This window comes from Sciurus carolinensis, chromosome 8 (assembly GCF_902686445.1).
Source record: "Sciurus carolinensis chromosome 8, mSciCar1.2, whole genome shotgun sequence".
NCBI classification, from domain to species: domain Eukaryota; kingdom Metazoa; phylum Chordata; class Mammalia; order Rodentia; family Sciuridae; genus Sciurus; species Sciurus carolinensis.
In genome coordinates this window covers 25,268,095-25,277,966 of record NC_062220.1, presented here as the reverse complement: position 1 = coordinate 25,277,966, position 9,872 = coordinate 25,268,095, and positions in this window count along the sequence as shown.

The following is a 9,872-nucleotide window of genomic DNA, read 5'->3' as shown; positions in this document are numbered from 1 at the left end:
GTTGTCTTTAGTACAGTCTAATCTATCTAATAAGCAAATTTGGATCCCCAACCCCCATCTTAGTTGGGATTCGCCAAGCAGGTCTTGGAGAGAAAGGCGAAACCTACCAGGGAAGGAGGGCAGTCAGTCTTGCAGGTGGAGGGCCTCTCCTCTTCTATGGATCCAGTATTCTTCCCACCCACATCCCCAGATCAGGCCAAGGAAATGGGCGCCAAACAACAGGAGACTACTGGAATTGGTACCTCTTCCTGGAGATCCTTGCTGGCCTCAGATTCTGACTTTTTCACAAGGTCACATAAGCAAAATGAAAGTTGCCACTAGGTGGCGCCACATACAGCTGGGTCCCCGTGTGGATGGGATCTGACCCTCCCAACTGCCCCTCCCAGCCCCCAGTAGAACAGGCCAACCCAGGCATTTTATTAACTTCACAATAATGCTACCCCATCTCGACGATTTTAAAGCCCACTATCAATCTGCAGTGAAGCCTAACTGCTTTTGAATAACCAGTTCAATATACCTTTACAAGTCCATTTTGTTCCACCTGCATTTTGGATATAGGCTCCTGATTATATTTCATGATCTCTAATGGAGTCACAACTAATTATTTACATGTTGGCATCTATGTTGTTTTATGCCTTTTCCTTTTACACTACAGTTTCTAGTTTTGGAAAACTTAGTATGTGTAGGTAGGTTATAATCACTGTGAATTTTATTTGAGGAAGGTGAAAGGGTGTAACAAAATATTTGTCATAAAAAGACTTGGGTTGGATGCAGTGGTGCACACCTGTTAATCCCAGCTATTTGGGGAGCTGAGCCAGGAGGATTTCAAGTTTGAAGCCAGTCTGTGCAATTTAGTGAGACCTTGTTTCAAAATTGAAAAAAGGGCTGGGGATATTGAGCATCCCTCGGTTCATTCCCCAGGGCTATAAAAGAAGAAGATGACAACTTGGGTCAGACAGAGTTTGAACCACTTTACTGGGGCGCTGACCCCCTCCTCACTATTCTGTAAACTATGGTGAGACTTAGCTCCTTCACCATCTCCACAGCCTCCTACTCCCACCTCACACTGGGGCTGCCCCTCAGGGTCCCTTTGCGAGGTTCCCTCCAGACCCTCCCCCTGCTCTCAGGGCAGCAAGTGTCCGTTAGCCTTACCTACACCCAGGTGCCCTCCCTGCCATGGCACAGGCCCCTCCTCAGAGGTGCCCTCCTTCAACTAGGTTCTGCCTTTCCCAACTCATGCCAGTTGGATCCCCATCTCCGTTCTCTTCTGGGCTGTCCATGAGGTGAGGGGCCCCATCTGCACTCCTCTCCTATGATGGGTCCAAAGCTCCCTCATTATCCAGCCCAGTCCTGCCATGTCTATAGTCAGCTGGCTTGGCAGACATTCTCTATCATCAATATCTTCCCCTGTGGGCTCTTCTCCTGAAGACTTAATTTCTGCCTTTATCACCACAAAACCCCAGGACAACCAGGTTCAAGTCCTCCTAGTCATCTCTGCCTCTCATATTTCATTGAGCACCAATGTATTAAATTCAGTGAACATTTTAATGTTTTGCTTCTTATAAAATTTAAAAATATGTATTACAAAACTAATGTGCATAGAGTCCAATTAAGAAATAGAGTCAAAAAGAAATAGAGTCATTTCTCTGCCTATCTGTCCATCCCTCCAAAAAACACTTTGATGAACTTTGAAAGTCCTTTAAGCAGAAGAAATGTGGTATGAGACTGAAACCTAGATCAACACCAAGAAATGGAGACTACTGGAAATGAAATAAAGGGAGGCAAGATGGAATTTATTTTTTAAGATTTTAAATTTTCTAAAAGACAACTGATTGCCTAAAGCAAAAATAGTAGCAATCTATGTGGGTTTATAGTATATATAAAAAGAAAATGTGTGATAGCAATAGCAGAAAAATCAGGAGGGGAAAATTGGGAGGAGCTTTTATAAGGTTGTCACACTGCACAGGAAGCAGTATATTATCTGCAGGTAAAGTCTGGTTAATTTAAGAGGCAAACTGTAAATATTAAGACAATCTAAAATTTCTTGACATTCTAATACATTTCTAAATATGCAAAATATTCCTCCTTATGGTTTAGATGTAGTGTCTTCCAAAAGCTCATGTGTGAGACAATGCAAGAAGGTTTGGAGGAGAAATGAGTGGGTTAAAGCTTTAACATAATCAGTTAATTAATCCCTAATGGGATTAACTCATAACTGGAGGCAGGTGGGGTGTAGTTGGAGGAAGTGGTTCACTGGGGGCGTGGCTTTGGGTATACATTTGTATCTGGCAAGTGGAGTTTCTCTCTCTCTGCTTCTGATCATTCTGTGAGCTGCTTCCCTCTCCCACACTTTTCCATCATGATGTTCTTTCTGCCTCACCTCGAGCCCCTGAGGAGTGAAACTGGCCTTCTATGGACTAAGACCTTGGAAACCTCTGGTTGGGTCCTTTAGTTACAGCAGTGAAAAAGCTGACTAAAACATTCAAAATATAATAGTGGTGATAAAATGAAATCATAAAAATGAGCAATAAAAAGAGAAAGGACAAATGGAACACACAGTACTTGGGATCAACATGGTATGCATTGATCCAACCTGCAGAAATAATCATGTTACATGTGGACAATTCCTCTAAATGCACCAGTTGAAAGTTAGAAATTGTCAGACTGAACTGAAAGAACAGAACCAACTATTTTCTCTCTATAAGTACTCTGCTTTAAAATAAAAAGACAAGGAGAAGTTAAGAACAAACACATGGAGAAATCACACAGACACTAGCCAAAAGAAAGCTAGAGTGACTATTTTAATGTCAACATAGATTTCAGAACAAGGAATATTATCAAAAATAAAGGGGGTGGTAACAGAGATAAATTCTCCAAAAAGATAAAACAGTTCTAAATGTGTATGAATGTAACAAAAGAACTTAAAAATACATAAGGCAAAAACTAATAGAGCTGAAAAAGAAGAAATATAGACAAGTTCACTGTTATAGGTAAATATTTCAACATTTTTCTCCCAGTGAATTGATAAAAATAGAAAGTCAGTGAGTATATAAAAAATCCTGGCCATGTGCGGTGTACATGTAATTCCAGTGGCTCAGGAGGCTGAGGCAGGAAGATGGTGAGTTCAAAGCCAGCCTCAGCAATTTAGTGAGGCCCTAAGCAACTTAGCAAGATCCTGTCTACAAATAAAAATATGAAAAAAGGGCTAGGAATGTGATTCACTGGTTAAGCACCCCTGGGATCAATCCCCAGTACCAAAAAAAAAAAAAAAAAAAAAGAAAAAAAAAAATCCTGAACAATGCTGTCCACCAACTAGGCCAAACTAACATTTACAGGACACTCCAACCAATAACATTATAAGGCACTTTCTTTTCAAGTACACACAGAACATCTGTTAATTAAGATAGATTACTCTTTGGGTCTAAAACAAACCTCAACAATTTTAAAAGGAATCATAAGCATGTAATCAGACCACAACAGAATAAATTCGAAATCAGTAACAGAAAGATTTCTAGGAAATTCCCAAGTATTTGGAAATCAAACAACACATTTCTTAAATAACCTATGGGTCAAAGAGGACTCAAGGGAAATTTTTAAATAACTTAAACTACACTAAATGAAAATAAAAGTACAGTATATCAAAAATGCTGTCATAGCAGTGCTTAGTAGGATAGTGAAGAGTTCAGTGGAGCCAGGCATGGTGGCACATGCCTATCATCCCAGTGACTTCGGAGCCTAAGGCAGGAGGATCACAAATTCAAAGCCAGCCTCAGCAACTTAGGGAGGCCCTAAGCAAATCAGTGAGACCCTGTCTCTAAAAATAAAAAAAAGGGCCGGAGATGTGGCTCAGTGGTTAAGCATCCCTGGGTTCAATCCCTGGCACATTCCCTGCCAGATAAAAAAGTTCAGTGGCACTAAGTGGAGGCTGGAGGAAGGTTTGACTACAAAGGAGCAAAAGGCAATTCTTGGGGTGGCCCCAGCTTGGTGGATTCATACCTGTGCATTTGTGAAAACCCATAGAACATATATCACTAAAGTGAGTTTCACCATATGCAAAGGGGGAAAAATCAGTCAGAATGTCAGGGGGACCCAGGGTAGAATGCAGACTATGACAAATGAATGGCACAGCTAACCGGAAGGGAGTGCAGAAGAAGGAATCCAGGGGAGTAACTTGGGGAAACAGTTGCTAATTGAAGACCAGAAGAACCGTCTAGAAACATAGCACTCAAGTTAGCAAATTTGTTTCTCACGGGATATGGGTTAGCAATTCTGAAACTACATTGCACAAATGAGAAAATATTTATAATGAGAGCAAACTTTCCCTGTCAGAGAAAGAGTTTTAAAACATATCAGACAGTATGTAGCATTCTGTTTTCTTGTGCTTAGCCTTGTGGTTGCATGAATCAATAATAGCTGACTCTTTTTGTTGTCTAAAGGGATTCCATTGTGTGGCTGAAGGGGTTTGTTTATCCAGTCAACCTGCCCATTGTTTCCAGTTAGAGTGATAAAGCTGCTACAAACATTTAACATGCATGGAATTTAGTTTTCAAGTCTTTTTGGTAACCTTTCCCCACCCCCAATCTGGAAATTTCTTGGCCTTTCCTTGTCTTTCCAGTTCTCAACAGTTGTAGATAGTACAGATTTTGCATTTCCCCTGGGTCTTTGGGACTTTCCTCACAATCAGTCTTGGGTCATGTTCTCTTGGCAGGAATCCCTGGGGAATGGTGCTGTGCTATTCTAAGCTGGACGTGAGGGGGCATGATTTTATTGTCTGCCAGATTTTTGCTCTGTAACATCACTATTTCTCCCTTCCAGTAGGATGTTCAGTTGGATTTTCTGGGATGATAGTCCAGCATTACGTCCATACTTGGTTCCTCATGAAATCTCTTCTAGTCACCAGCTTTAGCCTCAAGTGAAAACTCCTGCCCGGATCAACCACAATACAGATGGTGCCAAATTCTATTTCTATTATCCCTTCTACAATTAGTAGTCAGCATTCTACTGGAAGGAAAAGTTTTGTCTTTTTATCTATCTGTCCATCTATTACCTATCAATCATCTATCTATTAGTATGATTCATGTGTTCCAATTTTATTCAATTCAAAGGTTTATAATTCACTACTATCATTATTTGCTTTGCTACTCAAACTGTCTCAGATCTGGCCAGTAGCAAGCCCTCCATGCAAGCTTCTGAGCTCTTTCTGACTTGTCCCTATCCTCTGAGTATTTCCTTCCTTTCTAACTAACAAGATGTTCCAGTCTTATCTTATACTTTTCCTGTCCAAAAAGGACACAGTCATTTCTCCAAGGAAAAAAAAATATTTCCTTATAGGGAAAGATGGTATTTAGAAAACCAATCTGGGGCACTTAGTGTGATCTTTGCTACTATGGTGTCACTTCTTCCAGGTCCTTTGATGGACAGAGTTACACACACACACACACACACACACACACACACACACACATTCATAGACACACATACTCAAGCATCTGTTAGGTATAAAGCAACCTTTCTCCAGAGCTAACTCAGCCTCCCAACCCACCTGTCAATCTGCCATTAAGCCCGCCTTTCCCGTTACAGGAATTTCCGGCTTACATCGCCATAACCTTTCTGCCCCCCTACATTACGTTCCAATATGTCATTGGTCCATCAGTCAGTCTGTAATAATTCTCCTCCGTGATTCGTTCCTCCCAGCCCCCGAAATTCCAATACAAGGAACCCTGCGCCATCTTCTTCTCTCTTGCCCTTTCCCCTTTCCCCCGAGCGGACACGTTTTGTCCGCTTGGAATAAAAGTTCCTCGTGTGAGACCTGTATCTGTGGAGCGTCTTTTCTGGGAGTTATCGACGAACCAAAACTGCCCCCTTTACATCTAACTAACAGCATCTATAACTATTTACTTTTTTCTGACACTGGGGATTGAACCCAGGGCCTTGCGCGTGCTAAGCACACAGTCTACCACTGAACTAGCCCCTTTAACTATTGATTCTCCCCATGTATGTATTTTTAAAACGGGATTCATATTGATTTCTCCAATTTTAGCCCAATGCCTAACTCCAGTTATTTCTAGCCCTCCCAAACTGCCCATGTTTACAATACCTTCTCCAAAAATGATGGCAGGAGCTGGAGCTCAGTGATGAAGGCCATGTGTTGAGAATGACAGAGACACTGTACCAGCTCAGGACTGCCCGCCTGAAAACCTTTTAAACACCATCTTCTCTGGTTGAGGACGGACCCCATTATCAAGGGCTGTATCCCACTCCATCAATTGAACCTGAAAGTCTGAAAACCGATGAGCCCAGCAGAGCATTCTTGCCTCTGCTGAGAGCGGCTATGATCATAGGGGCTTCTACACTTGAAGATTTGTCTTGAATTGTTTTCCCTGAGCTCATCACTCACTTCCTCAGACTCTCCATTTTGTGTGGGAGTGGGGAAGGTAATTTGTGAGAACACACACAATTATATGAACTAGACTTCTTTCTCTATTATGAGACCATGCCCAGATTTTATGTTCTCTGTATGTGTTAGCCACCCACCTTAACCTCCTTTCTTGTTAGGCTGTCACTAGTTCATCTCTTGCTATTAAAAAACATTATGACTGGGCACGGTGGCGCATACCTGTAATCTCAGCAGCCCCGGAGGCTGAGGCAGGAGGATCTCAAGTTCAAAGCCAGCCTCAGCAACTTAGTGAGGCCCTAAGCAACTCAGAAAAACCCTGTCTCTCAATAAAATATTTTTAAAAGGGCTGGGGGTGTGGTTTAGTGACTAAGCATCCCTGGGTTCAATCTCAGGTACAAAACAAACAAACAAACAAACAAAAAACACCAAAAAACCCATTATGAACTTAATGTGTATATCAGAGGGAGTAGTTCTGTGACATGGCTTCTTCACAGAGGCTGCTAATTGTCCACAGATATCCTTCATCTTTAAAGAATAAATAATAAAATCCCCATTCCTAGGTAGGCTGATGGCCACCCAGCTAAAAGCTACATTTCCCAGCTTCCCTTGTACCTGGGTGTGGTCATGTGTCTGAGTTCCAACCAATGGGGTGTGAGCAGAAGTGATTATGTCATTTCTAGGTCATGCCTTTAAAAGGAATATGTGTGAGCTCCCCTTTCCTTTCCCTTTTCTCACTGACCAGGATGGAAACACTATGGCAGGAGCTGGAGCAGCCACCTTGGGTTTCAGAGATGAAGGCCACGTGTTAAGAATGGCAGAGATAGTGTACCAGCTCTGGACTGCCCGCTTCTGAACTTCTGTGTAAGAGAAAAATACAAGTTCTATTTTGTTTAATCACTACATTTGGGGGCCTTTGATTATATCCTAAGTAATATAACTTTATGCTACTACCCTTACCCAGAAACCTGTACTTCCTCTTTATATGTACTTTCTTTTTTAGGGGGTGGGGGTGGGGGTAGGTACCAGGGATTGAACTCAGGGGCACTCGATCACTGAGCCCTATTTTGTATTTTATTTAGAGATAGGGCCTCACTGAGTTGCTTAGGGCCTCGCTGTTGCTGAGACTGGCTTTGAACTCACGATCCTCCTGCCTCAGCCTCTCAAGTCACTGGGATTATAGGCATGCGCCACTGCACCTGGCCTTGAACAATTTTTTAAATTCAAAATTTTTATTATATGCCCATGCTTTAAAATTAAACTACTAGCTAGCGATTCAGCTATTTATTTTTCAAAGAGTCAGTTTGTGGTTTTACTTATTTTAATATTTTTAGTGCTTTAAGATTCCTTTTGCTTTAAGATTACCTTTACACTTGAATGAATTTTAAGCCATTTATAGAATCATGGAGTCACATCCTTTTCCTCTCAACATTCTTTCTACATTGTTCCATTGTCCTTTACTGTCTAAAATTGCTGAAAAGTCTGAGGCCAGTCTCAGTTTACTCTGCTGGATAGATTGTCTGCTTCTTCTACCTGGACATCTACAGTAGGATTTTTTTTTAACGCCAAGATTTATGAACTTCATAAATGCCATTTTTGTCTCAATCGTGTCTTTACTCAGTTTACTTGGAATATAGTACATCCTGTCCTTTTGCCAATTTAAGTCTTTTTTTGTTTGTTTTGGAAATAACTCTTTTGCTGTTATGTTCTTGACTAATTGTTTCAATGCTATTAGTTTCCTCTTCATCAGGGATTCTTTCTATATGTTGGATCAACATAAATGTCTCTCCTAGCTATTATTTCTTTCCAGTTACTGTCTCTCTTTTCCCTTCTCTGTTTTGTTCTATGGGATATCTTCCAACTGGTCACCCGTGTCACTAATTCACATTTCTGTCATGTCAGTTCTGCTACTTGTGGCTTCTGATGTGACTTGCAGAATTTAGGGGAGTTTTTCTTCTGTTTTTTTTTTTTTTTTTCCTTATCTTTTTCAGCCTCCCTTTCATTTTATTTTTAGTACTTCTAATTTCTCATTTCATCAGGTCCTTAAAAGTATAGAGAAGATTATTATCACGTATTTCCTCTTGTTTCCTGAATCATTTCTCTTCTGATAAGGAGTAATTCTATGTATTTTCTTTGTGACATTGTGTGGGAGAAGACAGTAGTATCTTACATAGATCTCATGGTAGATCTTTAATAAGAAATAGGGACTTAAAAAAATTTTTTTTTAAAAATGTTTACCTTGAATCCAGAAACCCTTTAGATATAAGTTCTAGTTCATGGGAAATTAGTGGCTAGAGAACCAAGCTAAGTATCATCACAAAGAAACAACCTGACAATCCAGAAAGGTGAGACATTGTGTATGTAGGAAAACTCACTCAACTTCTTTCACAAGTACGTGTCCTAAGACAGAGACTACACTAGATTAAAAGAAAGTAACGGAAAATGTGTAGTCCTGGATTTAGATAAGTCAGCTCTAGCAGTAATTTTAGTTAACTGGAGAAATTGTAATATGGCATGGAAATTAGGTAAGAAGAAAATACTCTGAAACACAAAGGCAGAGAGTATTGACTAAATGAAACAGATGATTAAAAGGTTATAAAGTAGTATTTTAAGTATGATCTTATTTTGGTTTTACTCACACGTACATCCATACTCACAGTGATTACAATGGTGTTCTCCAAGAAATAGGAATATCCTGTTTTTTTAGGCAACATGTCTGAATTTTCTAATGTTCTACAGAGTGTATTACTACTTGCATAATAAAAAGGTGTTTTAAATAGTGATGTTGATTTAAATGGGATTTACACAAAGAGAATAAGCTTAAGCTTCAGGATCCCTTATACACACGAGCCTTCCAAGGCCGTAGGAAGACTTCTAATTTTTTTTTTAAAGTTTTTAAAACACACACACACACACACACACACACACACACACAGATATATTTGCTGTGCTGGGGGTTGAACCCAGGGTGCTCTACCAATGGACTACTATGTCCCTCATCTGATGCAATTTTGTATCTTACTTTTGTGGGGTTTTAAATTTATTTTTTAAGTTCAGGCATCTATTTGTAATTTTAAAACACATAACATAAAATGTACCATTTTAACTACTTTTTTCAGTGGATAGTGCAGAGGCATAAGTTCTTCCATACTATTGTGCAAATCACCACCATCCACTGCCAGACTTTTTCGTTTTTCCAAACTGAAATGCTATGTCCATTAAATGATGATTTGCTATTTCCCCTCTACACAGTCTTCTTATCTTTGAGGGTCTCCAAGACTGTATATATAGATTTTTTTTTTTTTTTTTGGTGATACTGGGGATTGAACCTGGGGTACTCTGCCATTGAGTCTTTTTTTCTTTTGTCATTTTGAGACAGGGTCTTGCTAAGTTTCCCAGGCTGGTCTCAAACTTGTGTTCCTCTTGCCTCAGCCTCCTGAGCCGCTGGGATTACAGGTGTATGCCACCATGCCTGGAC